Genomic DNA, 18513 nt, shown 5'->3' with positions numbered 1-18513 from the left:
TATTATAGTGTCCTGTCTCTGTGTCTCCCTGTATTATAGTGTCCTGTCTCTGTTTCTCCCCTGTATTATAGTGTCTCTGTGTCTCCCTGTATTATAGTGTCCTGTCTCTGTGTCTCCCTGTACTATAGTGTCTCTGTTTCTCCCTGTGTTATAGTGTCCTGATTCTCCCTGTATTATAGTGTCCTGTCTCTGTTTCTCCCTGTATTATAGTGTCTCTGTGTCTCCCTGTATTATAGTGTCTCTGTTTCTCCCTGTATTATAGTGTCCTGTCTCTGTTTCTCCCTGTATTATAGTGTCCTGTCTCTGTTTCTCCCTGTATTATAGTGTCTCTGTTTCTCCCTGTACTATAGTGTCCTGTCTCTGTGTCTCCCTGTATTATAGTGTCCCTGTGTCTCCCTGTATTATAGTGTCTCTGTTTCTCCTGTATTATAGTGTCCTGTCTCTGTTTCTCCCTGTATTATAGTGTCTCTGTTTCTCCCTGTATTATAGTGTCCTGGCTCTGTGTCTCCCTGTATTACAGTGTCCTGTCTCTGTTTCTCCCTGTATTATAGTGTCTCTGTGTCTCCCTGTATTATAGTGTCTCTGTGTCTCCCTGTATTATAGTGTCTCTGTTTCTCCCTGTATTATAGTGTCCTGTCTCTGTGTCTCCCTGTATTATAGTGTCTCTGTGTCTGTTTCTCCCTGTATTATAGTGTCCTGTCTCTGTTTCTCCAAGTATTATAGTGTCCTGTCTCTGTGTCTCCCTGTATTATAGTGTCTCTGTGTCTGTGTCTCCCTGTATTATAGTGTCCTGTCTCTGTTTCTCCCTGTATTATAGTGTCCTGTCTCTGTTTCTCCCTGTATTATAGTGTCTCTGTTTCTCCCTGTACTATAGTGTCCTGTCTCTGTGTCTCCCTGTATTATAGTGTCCCTGTGTCTCCCTGTTTTATAGTGTCTCTGTTTCTCCTGTATTATAGTGTCCTGTCTCTGTTTCTCCCTGTATTATAGTGTCTCTGTTTCTCCCTGTATTATAGTGTCCTGGCTCTGTGTCTCCCTGTATTATAGTGTCCTGTCTCTGTTTCTCCCTGTATTATAGTGTCCTGGCTCTGTGTCTCCCTGTATTATAGTGTCCTGTCTCTGTTTCTCCCTGTATTATAGTGTCTCTGTGTCTCCCTGTATTATAGTGTCTCTGTGTCTCCCTGTATTATAGTGTCTCTGTTTCTCCCTGTATTATAGTGTCTCTGTGTCTCCCTGTATTATAGTGTCTCTGTTTCTCCCTGTATTATAGTGTCCTGTCTCTGTGTCTCCCTGTATTATAGTGTCTATGTGTCTGTGTCTCCCTGTATTATAGTGTCCTGTCTCTGTTTCTCCCTGTATTATAGTGTCCTGTCTCTGTTTCTCCCTGTATTATAGTGTCTCTGTTTCTCCCTGTACTATAGTGTCCTGTCTCTGTGTCTCCCTGTATTATAGTGTCCCTGTGTCTCCCTGTATTATAGTGTCTCTGTTTCTCCTGTATTATAGTGTCCTGTCTCTGTTTCTCCCTGTATTATAGTGTCTCTGTTTCTCCCTGTATTATAGTGTCCTGGCTCTGTGTCTCCCTGTATTATAGTGTCCTGTCTCTGTTTCTCCCTGTATTATAGTGTCTCTGTGTCTCCCTGTATTATAGTGTCTCTGTGTCTCCCTGTATTATAGTGTCTCTGTTTCTCCCTGTATTATAGTGTCTCTGTGTCTCCCTGTATTATAGTGTCTCTGTTTCTCCCTGTATTATAGTGTCCTGTCTCTGTTTCTCCCTGTATTATAGTGTCCCGTCTCTGTGTCTCCCTGTATTATAGTGTCTCTGTTTCTCCCTGTATTATAGTGTCCTGTCTCTGTTTCTCCCTGTATTATAGTGTCCTGTCTCTGTGTCTCCCTGTATTATAGTGTCTCTGTTTCTCCCTGTATTATAGTGTCCTGTCTCTGTGTCTCCCTGTATTATAGTGTCCTGTCTCTGTTTCTCCCCTGTATTATAGTGTCTCTGTGTCTCCCTGTATTATAGTGTCCTGTCTCTGTGTCTCCCTGTACTATAGTGTCTCTGTTTCTCCCTGTGTTATAGTGTCCTGATTCTCCCTGTATTATAGTGTCCTGTCTCTGTTTCTCCCTGTATTATAGTGTCTCTGTGTCTCCCTGTATTATAGTGTCTCTGTTTCTCCCTGTATTATAGTGTCCTGTCTCTGTTTCTCCCTGTATTATAGTGTCCTGTCTCTGTTTCTCCCTGTATTATAGTGTCTCTGTTTCTCCCTGTACTATAGTGTCCTGTCTCTGTGTCTCCCTGTATTATAGTGTCCCTGTGTCTCCCTGTATTATAGTGTCTCTGTTTCTCCTGTATTATAGTGTCCTGTCTCTGTTTCTCCCTGTATTATAGTGTCTCTGTTTCTCCCTGTATTATAGTGTCCTGGCTCTGTGTCTCCCTGTATTACAGTGTCCTGTCTCTGTTTCTCCCTGTATTATAGTGTCTCTGTGTCTCCCTGTATTATAGTGTCTCTGTGTCTCCCTGTATTATAGTGTCTCTGTTTCTCCCTGTATTATAGTGTCTCTGTGTCTCCCTGTATTATAGTGTCTCTGTTTCTCCCTGTATTATAGTGTCCTGTCTCTGTGTCTCCCTGTATTATAGTGTCCCTGTGTCTCCCTGTATTATAGTGTCTCTGTTTCTCCTGTATTATAGTGTCCTGTCTCTGTTTCTCCCTGTATTATAGTGTCTCTGTTTCTCCCTGTATTATAGTGTCCTGGCTCTGTGTCTCCCTGTATTACAGTGTCCTGTCTCTGTTTCTCCCTGTATTATAGTGTCTCTGTGTCTCCCTGTATTATAGTGTCTCTGTGTCTCCCTGTATTATAGTGTCTCTGTTTCTCCCTGTATTATAGTGTCTCTGTGTCTCCCTGTATTATAGTGTCTCTGTTTCTCCCTGTATTATAGTGTCCTGTCTCTGTTTCTCCCTGTATTATAGTGTCCCGTCTCTGTGTCTCCCTGTATTATAGTGTCTCTGTTTCTCCCTGTATTATAGTGTCCTGTCTCTGTTTCTCCCTGTATTATAGTGTCCTGTCTCTGTGTCTCCCTGTATTATAGTGTCTCTGTTTCTCCCTGTATTATAGTGTCCTGTCTCTGTGTCTCCCTGTATTATAGTGTCCTGTCTCTGTTTCTCCCTGTATTATAGTGTCTCTGTGTCTCCCTGTATTATAGTGTCCTGTCTCTGTGTCTCCCTGTACTATAGTGTCTCTGTTTCTCCCTGTGTTATAGTGTCCTGATTCTCCCTGTATTATAGTGTCCTGTCTCTGTTTCTCCCTGTATTATAGTGTCTCTGTGTCTCCCTGTATTATAGTGTCTCTGTTTCTCCCTGTATTATAGTGTCCTGTCTCTTTGTCTCCCTGTGTTATAGTGTCTCTGTGTCTCCCTGTGTTATAGTGTCCTGTCTCTGTGTCTCCCTGTATTATAGTGTCTCTGTGTCTCCCTGTATTATAGTGTCTCTGTTTCTCCCTGTATTATAGTGTCCTGTCTCTTTGTCTCCCTGTGTTATAGTGTCTCTGTGTCTCCCTGTGTTATAGTGTCCTGTCTCTGTTTCTCCCTGTATTATAGTGTCTCTGTTTCTCCCTGTATTATAGTGTCCTGGCTCTGTGTCTCCCTGTATTACAGTGTCCTGTCTCTGTTTCTCCCTGTATTATAGTGTCTCTGTGTCTCCCTGTATTATAGTGTCTCTGTGTCTCCCTGTATTATAGTGTCTCTGTTTCTCCCTGTATTATAGTGTCTCTGTGTCTCCCTGTATTATAGTGTCTCTGTTTCTCCCTGTATTATAGTGTCCTGTCTCTGTTTCTCCCTGTATTATAGTGTCCCGTCTCTGTGTCTCCCTGTATTATAGTGTCTCTGTTTCTCCCTGTATTATAGTGTCCTGTCTCTGTGTCTCCCTGTATTATAGTGTCCTGTCTCTGTTTCTCCCCTGTATTATAGTGTCTCTGTGTCTCCCTGTATTATAGTGTCCTGTCTCTGTGTCTCCCTGTACTATAGTGTCTCTGTTTCTCCCTGTGTTATAGTGTCCTGATTCTCCCTGTATTATAGTGTCCTGTCTCTGTTTCTCCCTGTATTATAGTGTCTCTGTGTCTCCCTGTATTATAGTGTCTCTGTTTCTCCCTGTATTATAGTGTCCTGTCTCTGTTTCTCCCTGTATTATAGTGTCCTGTCTCTGTTTCTCCCTGTATTATAGTGTCTCTGTTTCTCCCTGTACTATAGTGTCCTGTCTCTGTGTCTCCCTGTATTATAGTGTCCCTGTGTCTCCCTGTATTATAGTGTCTCTGTTTCTCCTGTATTATAGTGTCCTGTCTCTGTTTCTCCCTGTATTATAGTGTCTCTGTTTCTCCCTGTATTATAGTGTCCTGGCTCTGTGTCTCCCTGTATTACAGTGTCCTGTCTCTGTTTCTCCCTGTATTATAGTGTCTCTGTGTCTCCCTGTATTATAGTGTCTCTGTGTCTCCCTGTATTATAGTGTCTCTGTTTCTCCCTGTATTATAGTGTCTCTGTGTCTCCCTGTATTATAGTGTCTCTGTTTCTCCCTGTATTATAGTGTCCTGTCTCTGTGTCTCCCTGTATTATAGTGTCCCTGTGTCTCCCTGTATTATAGTGTCTCTGTTTCTCCTGTATTATAGTGTCCTGTCTCTGTTTCTCCCTGTATTATAGTGTCTCTGTTTCTCCCTGTATTATAGTGTCCTGGCTCTGTGTCTCCCTGTATTACAGTGTCCTGTCTCTGTTTCTCCCTGTATTATAGTGTCTCTGTGTCTCCCTGTATTATAGTGTCTCTGTGTCTCCCTGTATTATAGTGTCTCTGTTTCTCCCTGTATTATAGTGTCTCTGTGTCTCCCTGTATTATAGTGTCTCTGTTTCTCCCTGTATTATAGTGTCCTGTCTCTGTTTCTCCCTGTATTATAGTGTCCCGTCTCTGTGTCTCCCTGTATTATAGTGTCTCTGTTTCTCCCTGTATTATAGTGTCCTGTCTCTGTTTCTCCCTGTATTATAGTGTCCTGTCTCTGTGTCTCCCTGTATTATAGTGTCTCTGTTTCTCCCTGTATTATAGTGTCCTGTCTCTGTGTCTCCCTGTATTATAGTGTCCTGTCTCTGTTTCTCCCTGTATTATAGTGTCTCTGTGTCTCCCTGTATTATAGTGTCCTGTCTCTGTGTCTCCCTGTACTATAGTGTCTCTGTTTCTCCCTGTGTTATAGTGTCCTGATTCTCCCTGTATTATAGTGTCCTGTCTCTGTTTCTCCCTGTATTATAGTGTCTCTGTGTCTCCCTGTATTATAGTGTCTCTGTTTCTCCCTGTATTATAGTGTCCTGTCTCTTTGTCTCCCTGTGTTATAGTGTCTCTGTGTCTCCCTGTGTTATAGTGTCCTGTCTCTGTGTCTCCCTGTATTATAGTGTCTCTGTGTCTCCCTGTATTATAGTGTCTCTGTTTCTCCCTGTATTATAGTGTCCTGTCTCTTTGTCTCCCTGTGTTATAGTGTCTCTGTGTCTCCCTGTGTTATAGTGTCCTGTCTCTGTTTCTCCCTGTATTATAGTGTCTCTGTTTCTCCCTGTATTATAGTGTCCTGGCTCTGTGTCTCCCTGTATTACAGTGTCCTGTCTCTGTTTCTCCCTGTATTATAGTGTCTCTGTGTCTCCCTGTATTATAGTGTCTCTGTGTCTCCCTGTATTATAGTGTCTCTGTTTCTCCCTGTATTATAGTGTCTCTGTGTCTCCCTGTATTATAGTGTCTCTGTTTCTCCCTGTATTATAGTGTCCTGTCTCTGTTTCTCCCTGTATTATAGTGTCCCGTCTCTGTGTCTCCCTGTATTATAGTGTCTCTGTTTCTCCCTGTATTATAGTGTCCTGTCTCTGTTTCTCCCTGTATTATAGTGTCCTGTCTCTGTGTCTCCCTGTATTATAGTGTCTCTGTTTCTCCCTGTATTATAGTGTCCTGTCTCTGTGTCTCCCTGTATTATAGTGTCCTGTCTCTGTTTCTCCCTGTATTATAGTGTCTCTGTGTCTCCCTGTATTATAGTGTCCTGTCTCTGTGTCTCCCTGTACTATAGTGTCTCTGTTTCTCCCTGTGTTATAGTGTCCTGATTCTCCCTGTATTATAGTGTCCTGTCTCTGTTTCTCCCTGTATTATAGTGTCTCTGTGTCTCCCTGTATTATAGTGTCTCTGTTTCTCCCTGTATTATAGTGTCCTGTCTCTTTGTCTCCCTGTGTTATAGTGTCTCTGTGTCTCCCTGTGTTATAGTGTCCTGTCTCTGTGTCTCCCTGTATTATAGTGTCTCTGTGTCTCCCTGTATTATAGTGTCTCTGTTTCTCCCTGTGTTATGGTGTCCTGTCTCTGTTTCTCCCTGTATTATAGTGTCCTGTCTCTGTTTCTCCCTGTATTATAGTGTCCTGTCTCTGTGTCTCCCTGTATTATAGTGTCTCTGTGTCTGTTTCTCCCTGTATTATAGTGTCCTGTCTCTGTTTCTCCCTGTATTATAGTGTCCTGTCTCTGTTTCTCCCTGTATTATAGTGTCCTGTCTCTGTTTCTCCCTGTATTATAGTGTCCTGTCTCTGTTTCTCCCTGTATTATAGTGTCTCTGTTTCTCCCTGTACTATAGTGTCCTGTCTCTGTGTCTCCCTGTATTATAGTGTCCCTGTGTCTCCCTGTATTATAGTGTCTCTGTTTCTCCTGTATTATAGTGTCCTGTCTCTGTTTCTCCCTGTATTATAGTGTCTCTGTTTCTCCCTGTATTATAGTGTCCTGGCTCTGTGTCTCCCTGTATTATAGTGTCCTGTCTCTGTTTCTCCCTGTATTATAGTGTCTCCGTGTCTCCCTGTATTATAGTGTCTCTGTTTCTCCCTGTATTATAGTGTCCTGTCTCTGTGTCTCCCTGTGTTATAGTGTCTCTTTGTATCCCTGTGTTATAGTGTCTCTGTGTCTCCCTGTGTTATAGTGTCCCATCTCTGTGTCTCCCTGTATTATAGTGTCTCTGTGTCTCCCTGTATTATAGTGTCTCTGTGTCTCCCTGTATTATAGTGTCCTGTCTCTGTTTCTCCCTGTATTATAGTGTCCTGTCTCTGTGTCTCCCTATATTATAGTGTCCTGTCTCTGTTTCTCCCTGTATTATAGTGTCTCTGTTTCTCCCTGTATTATAGTGTCCTGTCTCTGTTTCTCCCTGTATTATAGTGTCCTGTCTCTGTGTCTCCCTGTATTATAGTGTCTCTGTGTCTGTTTCTCCCTGTATTATAGTGTCCTGTCTCTGTTTCTCCCTGTATTATAGTGTCCTGTCTCTGTTTCTCCCTGTATTATATTGTCCTGTCTCTGTTTCTCCCTGTATTATAGTGTCCTGTCTCTGTTTCTCCCTGTATTATAGTGTCTCTGTTTCTCACTGTACTATAGTGTCCTGTCTCTGTGTCTCCCTGTATTATAGTGTCTCTGTTTCTCCTGTATTATAGTGTCCTGTCTCTGTTTCTCCCTGTATTATAGTGTCTCTGTTTCTCCCTGTATTATAGTGTCCTGGCTCTGTGTCTCCCTGTATTATAGTGTCCTGTCTCTGTTTCTCCCTGTATTATAGTGTCTCTGTGTCTCCCTGTATTATAGTGTCTCTGTGTCTCCCTGTATTATAGTGTCTCTGTTTCTCCCTGTATTATAGTGTCTCTGTGTCTCCCTGTATTATAGTGTCTCTGTTTCTCCCTGTATTATAGTGTCCTGTCTCTGTTTCTCCCTGTATTATAGTGTCCCGTCTCTGTGTCTCCCTGTATTATAGTGTCTCTGTTTCTCCCTGTATTATAGTGTCCTGTCTCTGTTTCTCCCTGTATTACAGTGTCCTGTCTCTGTGTCTCCCTGTATTATAGTGTCTCTGTTTCTCCCTGTATTATAGTGTCCTGTCTCTGTGTCTCCCTGTATTATAGTGTCCTGTCTCTGTTTCTCCCTGTATTATAGTGTCTCTGTGTCTCCCTGTATTATAGTGTCCTGTCTCTGTGTCTCCCTGTACTATAGTGTCTCTGTTTCTCCCTGTGTTATAGTGTCCTGATTCTCCCTGTATTATAGTGTCCTGTCTCTGTTTCTCCCTGTATTATAGTGTCTCTGTGTCTCCCTGTATTATAGTGTCTCTGTTTCTCCCTGTATTATAGTGTCCTGTCTCTGTGTCTCCCTGTGTTATAGTGTCTCTGTGTCTCCCTGTATTATAGTGTCCTGTCTCTGTGTCTCCCTGTATTAAAGTGTCTCTGTTTCTCCCTGTGTTATAGTGTCTCTGTGTCTCCCTGTATTATAGTGTCCTGTCTCTGTGTCTCCCTGTATTATAGTGTTCTGTCTCTGTGTCTCCCTGTATTATAGTGTCTCTGTGTCTCCCTGTATTATAGTGTCCTGTCTCTGTGTCTCCCTGTATTAAAGTGTCTCTGTTTCTCCCTGTGTTATAGTGTCTCTGTGTCTCCCTGTATTATAGTGTCCTGTCTCTGTTTCTCCCTGTACTATAGTGTCCTGTCTCTGTGTCTCCCTGTATTATAGTGTCTCTGTGTCTCCCTGTATTATAGTGTCTCTGTTTCTCCCTGTATTATAGTGTCCTGTCTCTGTGTCTCCCTGTATTATAGTGTCCTGTCTCTGTTTCTCCCTGTATTATAGTGTCTCTGTTTCTCCCTGTATTATAGTGTCCTGTCTCTGTGTCTCCCTGTATTATAGTGTCCTGTCTCTGTTTCTCCCTGTATTATAGTGTCTCTGTGTCTCCCTGTATTATAGTGTCTCTGTTTCTCCCTGTGTTATAGTGTCCTGTCTCTGTGTCTCCCTGTGTTATAGTGTCTCTGTGTCTCCCTGTGTTATAGTGTCCTGTCTCTGTGTCTCCCTGTATTATAGTGTCTCTGTGTCTCCCTGTATTATAGTGTCTCTGTGTCTCCCTGTATTATAGTGTCCTGTCTCTGTTTCTCCCTGTATTATAGTGTCCTGTCTCTGTGTCTCCCTATATTATAGTGTCCTGTCTCTGTTTCTCCCTGTATTATAGTGTCTCTGTTTCTCCCTGTATTATAGTGTCCTGTCTCTGTTTCTCCCTGTATTATAGTGTCCTGTCTCTGTGTCTCCCTGTATTATAGTGTCTCTGTGTCTGTTTCTCCCTGTATTATAGTGTCCTGTCTCTGTTTCTCCCTGTATTATAGTGTCCTGTCTCTGTTTCTCCCTGTATTATAGTGTCCTGTCTCTGTTTCTCCCTGTATTATAGTGTCCTGTCTCTGTGTCTCCCTGTATTATAGTGTCTCTGTGTCTGTGTCTCCCTGTATTATAGTGTCCTGTCTCTGTTTCTCCCTGTATTATAGTGTCCTGTCTCTGTTTCTCCCTGTATTATAGTGTCTCTGTTTCTCCCTGTACTATAGTGTCCTGTCTCTGTGTCTCCCTGTATTATAGTGTCCCTGTGTCTCCCTGTATTATAGTGTCTCTGTTTCTCCTGTATTATAGTGTCCTGTCTCTGTTTCTCCCTGTATTATAGTGTCTCTGTTTCTCCCTGTATTATAGTGTCCTGGCTCTGTGTCTCCCTGTATTATAGTGTCCTGTCTCTGTTTCTCCCTGTATTATAGTGTCTCTGTGTCTCCCTGTATTATAGTGTCTCTGTGTCTCCCTGTATTATAGTGTCTCTGTTTCTCCCTGTATTATAGTGTCTCTGTGTCTCCCTGTATTATAGTGTCTCTGTTTCTCCCTGTATTATAGTGTCCTGTCTCTGTTTCTCCCTGTATTATAGTGTCTCTGTGTCTCCCTGTATTATAGTGTCTCTGTGTCTCCCTGTATTATAGTGTCTCTGTGTCTCCCTGTATTATAGTGTCTCTGTTTCTCCCTGTATTATAGTGTCTCTGTGTCTCCCTGTATTATAGTGTCTCTGTTTCTCCCTGTATTATAGTGTCTCTGTGTCTCCCTGTATTATAGTGTCTCTGTTTCTCCCTGTATTATAGTGTCCTGTCTCTGTTTCTCCCTGTATTATAGTGTCCTGTCTCTGTGTCTCCCTGTATTATAGTGTCTCTGTTTCTCCCTGTGTTATAGTGTCTCTGTGTCTCCCTGTATTATAGTGTCCTGTCTCTGTGTCTCCCTGTACTATAGTGTCCTGTCTCTGTGTCTCCCTGTATTATAGTGTCTCTGTGTCTCCCTGTATTATAGTGTCTCTGTTTCTCCCTGTATTATAGTGTCCTGTCTCTGTTTCTCCCTGTATTATAGTGTCTCTGTTTCTCCCTGTATTATAGTGTCCTGTCTCTGTGTCTCCCTGTATTATAGTGTCCTGTCTCTGTTTCTCCCTGTATTATAGTGTCCTGTCTCTGTTTCTCCCTGTATTATAGTGTCTCTGTTTCTCCCTGTATTATAGTGTCCTGTCTCTGTGTCTCCCTGTATTATAGTGTCCTGTCTCTGTTTCTCCCTGTATTATAGTGTCTCTGTGTCTCCCTGTATTATAGTGTCTCTGTTTCTCCCTGTATTATAGTGTCCTGTCTCTGTGTCTCCCTGTGTTATAGTGTCTCTGTGTCTCCCTGTGTTATAGTGTCTCTGTGTCTCCCTGTGTTATAGTGTCCTGTCTCTGTGTCTCCCTGTGTTATAGTGTCTCTGTGTCTCCCTGTGTTATAGTGTCTCTGTTTCTCCCTGTATTATAGTGTCTCTGTTTCTCCCTGTATTATAGTGTCCTGTCTCTGTGTCTCCCTGTGTTATAGTGTCTCCCTGTATTATAGTGTCTCTGTGTCTCCCTGTATTATAGTGTCTCTGTGTCTCCCTGTATTATAGTGTCCTGTCTCTGTTTCTCCCTGTATTATAGTGTCCTGTCTCTGTGTCTCCCTATATTATAGTGTCCTGTCTCTGTTTCTCCCTGTATTATAGTGTCTCTGTTTCTCCCTGTATTATAGTGTCCTGTCTCTGTGTCTCCCTGTATTATAGTGTCTCTGTGTCTGTTTCTCCCTGTATTATAGTGTCCTGTCTCTGTGTCTCCCTGTATTATAGTGTCTCTGTCTCTGTTTCTCCCTGTATTATAGTGTCCTGTCTCTGTGTCTCCCTGTATTATAGTGTCTCTGTGTCTGTTTCTCCCTGTATTATAGTGTCCTGTCTCTGTTTCTCCCTGTATTATAGTGTCCTGTCTCTGTTTCTCCCTGTATTATAGTGTCCTGTCTCTGTTTCTCCCTGTATTATAGTGTCCTGTCTCTGTTTCTCCCTGTATTATAGTGTCTCTGTTTCTCCCTGTACTATAGTGTCCTGTCTCTGTGTCTCCCTGTATTATAGTGTCTCTGTTTCTCCTGTATTATAGTGTCCTGTCTCTGTTTCTCCCTGTATTATAGTGTCCTGGCTCTGTGTCTCCCTGTATTATAGTGTCCTGTCTCTGTTTCTCCCTGTATTATAGTGTCTCTGTGTCTCCCTGTATTATAGTGTCTCTGTGTCTCCCTGTATTATAGTGTCTCTGTTTCTCCCTGTATTATAGTGTCTCTGTGTCTCCCTGTATTATAGTGTCTCTGTTTCTCCCTGTATTATAGTGTCCTGTCTCTGTTTCTCCCTGTATTATAGTGTCCCGTCTCTGTCTCCCTGTATTATAGTGTCTCTGTTTCTCCCTGTATTATAGTGTCCTTTCTCTATTTCTCCCTGTATTATAGTGTCCTGTCTCTGTGTCTCCCTGTATTATAGTGTCTCTGTTTCTCCCTGTATTATAGTGTCCTGTCTCTGTGTCTCCCTGTATTATAGTGTCCTGTCTCTGTTTCTCCCTGTATTATAGTGTCTCTGTGTCTCCCTGTATTATAGTGTCCTGTCTCTGTTTCTCTCTGTATTATAGTGTCTCTGTGTCTCCCTGTATTATAGTGTCTCTGTTTCTCCCTGTATTATAGTGTCCTGTCTCTGTGTCTCCCTGTGTTATAGTGTCTCTGTGTCTCCCTGTATTATAGTGTCCTGTCTCTGTGTCTCCCTGTATTAAAGTGTCTCTGTTTCTCCCTGTGTTATAGTGTCTCTGTGTCTCCCTGTATTATAGTGTCCTGTCTCTGTGTCTCCCTGTACTATAGTGTCCTGTCTCTGTGTCTCCCTGTATTATAGTGTCTCTGTGTCTCCCTGTATTATAGTGTCCTGTCTCTGTGTCTCCCTGTATTATAGTGTTCTGTCTCTGTGTCTCCCTGTATTATAGTGTCTCTGTGTCTCCCTGTATTATAGTGTCCTGTCTCTGTGTCTCCCTGTATTAAAGTGTCTCTGTTTCTCCCTGTGTTATAGTGTCTCTGTGTCTCCCTGTATTATAGTGTCCTGTCTCTGTGTCTCCCTGTACTATAGTGTCCTGTCTCTGTGTCTCCCTGTATTATAGTGTCTCTGTGTCTCCCTGTATTATAGTGTCTCTGTTTCTCCCTGTATTATAGTGTCCTGTCTCTGTGTCTCCCTGTATTATAGTGTCCTGTCTCTGTTTCTCCCTGCATTATAGTGTCCTGTCTCTGTTTCTCCCTGTATTATAGTGTCCTGTCTCTGTGTCTCCCTGTATTATAGTGTCCTGTCTCTGTTTCTCCCTGTATTATAGTGTCTCTGTGTCTCCCTGTATTAGAGTGTCTCTGTTTCTCCCTGTATTATAGTGTCCTGTCTCTGTGTCTCCCTGTGTTATAGTGTCTCTGTGTCTCCCTGTGTTATAGTGTCTCTGTGTCTCCCTGTGTTATAGTGTCCTGTCTCTGTGTCTCCCTGTATTATAGTGTCTCTGTGTCTCCCTGTATTATAGTGTCTCTGTGTCTCCCTGTATTATAGTGTCCTGTCTCTGTTTCTCCCTGTATTATAGTGTCCTGTCTCTGTGTCTCCCTATATTATAGTGTCCTGTCTCTGTTTCTCCCTGTATTATAGTGTCTCTGTTTCTCCCTGTATTATAGTGTCCTGTCTCTGTTTCTCCCTGTATTATAGTGTCCTGTCTCTGTGTCTCCCTGTATTATAGTGTCTCTGTGTCTGTTTCTCCCTGTATTATAGTGTCCTGTCTCTGTTTCTCCCTGTATTATAGTGTCCTGTCTCTGTTTCTCCCTGTATTATAGTGTCCTGTCTCTGTTTCTCCCTGTATTATAGTGTCCTGTCTCTGTTTCTCCCTGTATTATTGTGTCTCTGTTTCTCCCTGTACTATAGTGTCCTGTCTCTGTGTCTCCCTGTATTATAGTGTCTCTGTTTCTCCTGTATTATAGTGTCCTGTCTCTGTTTCTCCCTGTATTATAGTGTCCTGTCTCTGTGTCTCCCTGTGTTATAGTGTCTCTGTTTCTCCCTGTATTATAGTGTCCTGTCTCTGTTTCTCCCTGTATTATAGTGTCCTGTCTCTGTTTCTTCCTGTATTATAGTGTCCTGTCTCTGTTTCTCCCTGTATTATAGTGTCCTGTCTCTGTTTCTCCCTGTATTATAGTGTCCTGTCTCTGTGTCTCCCTGTACTATAGTGTCCTGTCTCTGTTTCTCCCTGTATTATAGTGTCTCTGTGTCTCCCTGTATTATAGTGTCTCTGATTCTCCCTGTATTATAGTGTCCTGTCTCTGTGTCTCCCTGTGTTATAGTGTCTCTGTGTCTCCCTGTGTTATAGTGTCCTGTCTCTGTGTCTCCCTGTATTATAGTGTCTCTGTGTCTCCCTGTATTATAGTGTCTCTGTGTCTCCCTGTATTATAGTGTCCTGTCTCTGTTTCTCCCTGTATTATAGTGTCCTGTCTCTGTGTGTCCCTGTATTATAGTGTCCTGTCTCTGTTTCTCCCTGTATTATAGTGTCTCTGTTTCTCCCTGTATTATAGTGTCCTGTCTCTGTTTCTCCCTGTATTATAGTGTCCTGTCTCTGTGTCTCCCTGTATTATAGTGTCTCTGTGTCTGTTTCTCCCTGTATTATAGTGTCCTGTCTCTGTTTCTCCCTGTATTATAGTGTCCTGTCTCTGTTTCTCCCTGTATTATAGTGTCCTGTCTCTGTTTCTCCCTGTATTATAGTGTCCTGTCTCTATTTCTCCCTGTATTATAGTGTCTCTGTTTCTCCCTGTACTATAGTGTCCTGTCTCTGTGTCTCCCTGTATTATAGTGTCTCTGTGTCTCCCTGTATTATAGTGTCTCTGTTTCTCCTGTATTATAGTGTCCTGTCTCTGTTTCTCCCTGTATTATAGTGTCTCTGTGTCTCCCTGTATTATAGTGTCTCTGTGTCTCCCTGTATTATAGTGTCTCTGTTTCTCCCTGTATTATAGTGTCTCTGTGTCTCCCTGTATTATAGTGTCTCTGTTTCTCCCTGTATTATAGTGTCCCGTCTCTGTTTCTCCCTGTATTATAGTGTCCCGTCTCTGTGTCTCCCTGTATTATAGTGTCCTGTCTCTGTTTCTCCCTGTATTATAGTGTCCTGTCTCTGTGTCTCCCTGTATTATAGTGTCTCTGTTTCTCCCTGTATTATAGTGTCCTGTCTCTGTGTCTCCCTGTATTATAGTGTCCTGTCTCTGTTTCTCCCTGTATTATAGTGTCCTGTCTCTGTGTCTCCCTGTACTATAGTGTCTCTGTTTCTCCCTGTGTTATAGTGTCCTGATTCTCCCTGTATTATAGTGTCCTGTCTCTGTGTCTCCCTGTGTTATAGTGTCTCTGTGTCTCCCTGTGTTATAGTGTCCTGTCTCTGTGTCTCCCTGTATTATAGTGTCTCTGTGTCTCCCTGTATTATAGTGTCTCTGTTTCTCCCTGTGTTTTGGTGTCCTGTCTCTGTTTCTCCCTGTATTATAGTGTCCTGTCTCTGTGTCTCCCTGTGTTATAGTGTCTCTGTTTCTCCCTGTATTATAGTGTCCTGTCTCTGTTTCTCCCTGTGTTATAGTGTCCTGTCTCTGTTTCTTCCTGTATTATAGTGTCTCTGTTTCTCCCTGTATTATAGTGTCCTGTCTCTGTTTCTCCCTGTATTATAGTGTCCTGTCTCTGTTTCTCCCTGTATTATAGTGTCCTGTCTCTGTTTCTCCCTGTATTATAGTGTCTCTGTTTCTCCCTGTATAATAGTGTCCTGTCTCTGTCTCTCCCTGTATTATAGTGACCTGTCTCTGTTTCTCCCTGTATTATAGTGTCTCTGTTTCTCCCTGTATTATAGTGTCCTGTCTCTGTGTCTCCCTGTATTATAGTGTCCTGTCTCTGTGTCTCCCTGTATTATAGTGTCTCTGTTTCTCCCTGTGTTATGGTGTCCTGTCTCTGTTTCTCCCTGTATTATAGTGTCTCTGTTTCTCCCTGTATTATAGTGTCCTGTCTCTGTGTCTCCCTGTATTATAGTGTCCTGTCTCTGTGTCTCCCTGTATTATAGTGTCTCTTTTTCTCCCTGTATTATAGTGACCTGTCTCTGTTTCTCCCTGTATTATAGTGTCTCTGTTTCTCCCTGTATTATAGTGTCCTGTCTCTGTTTCTCCCTGTATTATAGTGTCCTGTCTCTGTTTCTCCCTGTATTATAGTGTCTCTGTTTCTCCCTGTATTATAGTGTCCTGTCTCTGTGTCTCCCTGTATTATAGTGTCTCTGTTTCTCCCTGTGTTATGGTGTCCTGTCTCTGTTTCTCCCTGTATTATAGTGTCCTGTCTCTGTTTCTCCCTGTATTATAGTGTCTCTGTTTCTCCCTGTATTATAGTGTCCTGTCTCTGTGTCTCCCTGTATTATAGTGTTCTGCCTCTGTGTCTCCCTGTATTATAGTGTCTCTGTTTCTCCCTGTGTTATGGTGTCCTGTCTCTGTTTCTCCCTGTATTATAGTGTCTCTGTTTCTCCCTGTATTATAGTGTCCTGTCTCTGTGTCTCCCTGTATTATAGTGTCCTGTCTCTGTGTCTCCCTGTATTATAGTGTCTCTGTTTCTCCCTGTATTATAGTGACCTGTCTCTGTTTCTCCCTGTATTATAGTGTCTCTGTTTCTCCCTGTGTTATGGTGTCCTGTCTCTGTTTCTCCCTGTATTGTAGTGTCCTGTCTCTGTGTCTCCCTGTATTATAGTGTCTCTGTTTCTCCCTGTGTTATAGTGTCTCTGTTTCTCCCTGTATTATAGTGTCCTGTCTCTGTGTCTCCCTGTATTATAGTGTCCTGTCTCTGTGTCTCCCTGTACTATAGTGTCCTGTCTCTGTTTCTCCCTGTATTATAGTGTCCTGTCTCTGTGTCTCCCTGTACTATAGTGTCTCTGTTTCTCCCTGTATTATAGTGTCCTGTCTCTGTTTCTCCCTGTATTATAGTGTCTCTGTGTCTCCCTGTATTATAGTGTCTCTGTGTCTTCCTGTATTATAGTGTCCTGTCTCTGTGTCTCCCTGTATTATAGTGTCTCTGTTTCTCCCTGTATTATAGTGTCCTGTCTCTGTTTCTCCCTGTATTATAGTGTCCTGTCTCTGTGTCTCCCTGTATTATAGTGTCTCTGTTTCTCCCTGTATTATAGTGTCTCTGTTTCTCCCTGTATTATAGTGTCCTGTCTCTGTTTCTCCCTGTATTATAGTGTCCTGTCTCTGTTTCTCCCTGTATTATAGTGTCCTGTCTCTGTTTCTCCCTGTATTATAGTGTCCTGTCTCTGTTTCTCCCTGTATTATAGTGTCCTGTCTTTGTGTCTCCCTGTACTATAGTGTCCTGTCTCTGTGTCTCCCTGTATTATAGTGTCTCTGTTTCTCCCTGTATTATAGTGTCCTGTCTCTGTTTCTCCCTGTATTATAGTGTCCTGTCTCTGTTTCTCCCTGTATTATAGTGTCTCTGTTTCTCCCTGTATTATAGTGTCCTGTCTCTGTGTCTCCCTGTATTATAGTGTCTCTGTTTCTCCCTGTGTTATGGTGTCCTGTCTCTGTTTCTCCCTGTAGTATAGTGTCCTGTCTCTGTGTCTTCCTGTATTATAGTGTCCTGTCTCTGTGTCTTCCTGTATTATAGTGTCTCTGTTTCTTCCTGTATTATAGTGTCCTGTCTCTGTTTCTCCCTGTATTATAGTGTCCTGTCTCTGTTTCTCCCTGTATTATAGTGTCCTGTCTCTGTGTCTCCCTGTACTATAGTGTCCTGTCTCTGTGTCTCCCTGTATTATAGTGTCTCTGTGTCTCCCTGTATTATAGTGTCTCTGTTTCTCCCTGTGTTATGGTTTCCTGTCTCTGTGTCTCCCTGTATTATAGTGTCCTGTCTCTGTCTCTCCATGTATTTTTTAATTGCTTCCAACACTCTACTCAGCAAACTGGATGCAGTTTATCACAGTGCCATCCGTTTTGTCACTAAAGCATCTTATACCACCCACCACTGCGACCTGTATGCTCTAGTCGGGTGGCCCTCGCTACATATTCATCGCCAGACCCACTGGCTCCAGGTCGTCTATAAGTCCATGCTAGGTAAAGCTCCTCCTTATCTCAGTTCACTGGTCACGATGGTAACACCCACCCGTAGCACGCGCTCCAGCAGGTGTATCTCACTGATCATCCCCAAAGCCAACACCTCATTTGGCCGCCTTTCCTTCCAGTTCTATGCTGCCTGTGACTGGAACGAATGGCAAAAATCACTGAAGTTGGAGACTTTTATCGCCCTCACCAACTTCAAACATCTGCTATCTGAGCAGCTAACCGATCGCTGCAGCTGTACATAGTCTATCGGTAAATATCCCACCCAATCTACCTACCTCATCCCCATACTGTTTTTATTTATTTACTTTTCTGCTCTTTTGCACACCAGTATCTCTACTTGCACATCATCATCTGATCATTTATCACTCCAGTGTTAATCTGCTAAATTGTAATTATTCGCGCCTATGGCCTATTTATTGCCTACCTCCTCATGCCTTTTGCACACACTGTATATAGACTTTCTTTTTTCTACTGTGTCATTGACTTGTTTATTGTGTTATTGGCTTGTTTATTGTTTACTCCATGTGTAACTGTGTTGTTTTCTGTGTCACATTGCTTTGCTTTATCTTGGCCAGGTCGCAGTTGTAAATGAGAACTTGTTCTCAACTGGCCTAACTGGTTAAATAAAGGTGAAATAACATAAAATAAAAATATATCTGGAGTATTTCTCCTGTCTTATCTGGTGTCCTGTGTGAATTTAAGTATGCTCTCTCTAATTCTCTCTTTCTTTCTTTCTCTCTCTCGGAGAACCTGAGGCCTAGGACCATGCCTCAGGACTACCTGGCATGATGACTCCTGGCTGCCCCCAGTCCACCTGGCTGTGCTGCTGCTCCAGTTTCAACTGTTCTGCCTGCGGGTATCAAACCCTGACCTGTTCACCGGACGTGTCTCAGACCTGCTGTTTTCAAATCTCTAGAGAAAGCAGGAGCGGTAGAGATACTCTGAATGATCAGCTATGAAAAGCCAACTGACATTTACTCCTGAGGTGCTGTCCCATTGCACTGTCGACAACTACTGTGATTATTATTATTTGACCCTGCTGATCATCTACGAACATTTGAACATCTTTGCCATGTTCTGTTATAATCTCCACCCGGCACAGCCAGAAGAAGACTGCCAGGCAGTGGAGCCAGGCAGCGGGGAGCTGAGCCAGGCAGCGGAGCCAGGCAGCTGAGCCAGGCAGCTGAGCCAGGCAGCTGAGCCAGGCAGCTGAGCCAGGCAGCTGAGCCAGGCAGCTGAGCCAGGCAGCTGAGCCAGGCAGTGGGGAG

Source organism: Oncorhynchus masou, chromosome 27 (assembly GCF_036934945.1).
Source record: "Oncorhynchus masou masou isolate Uvic2021 chromosome 27, UVic_Omas_1.1, whole genome shotgun sequence".
NCBI lineage: Eukaryota > Metazoa > Chordata > Actinopteri > Salmoniformes > Salmonidae > Oncorhynchus > Oncorhynchus masou.
The sequence above is the reverse complement of the archived record's forward strand: the minus strand, read 5'-3'. Positions refer to the sequence as shown.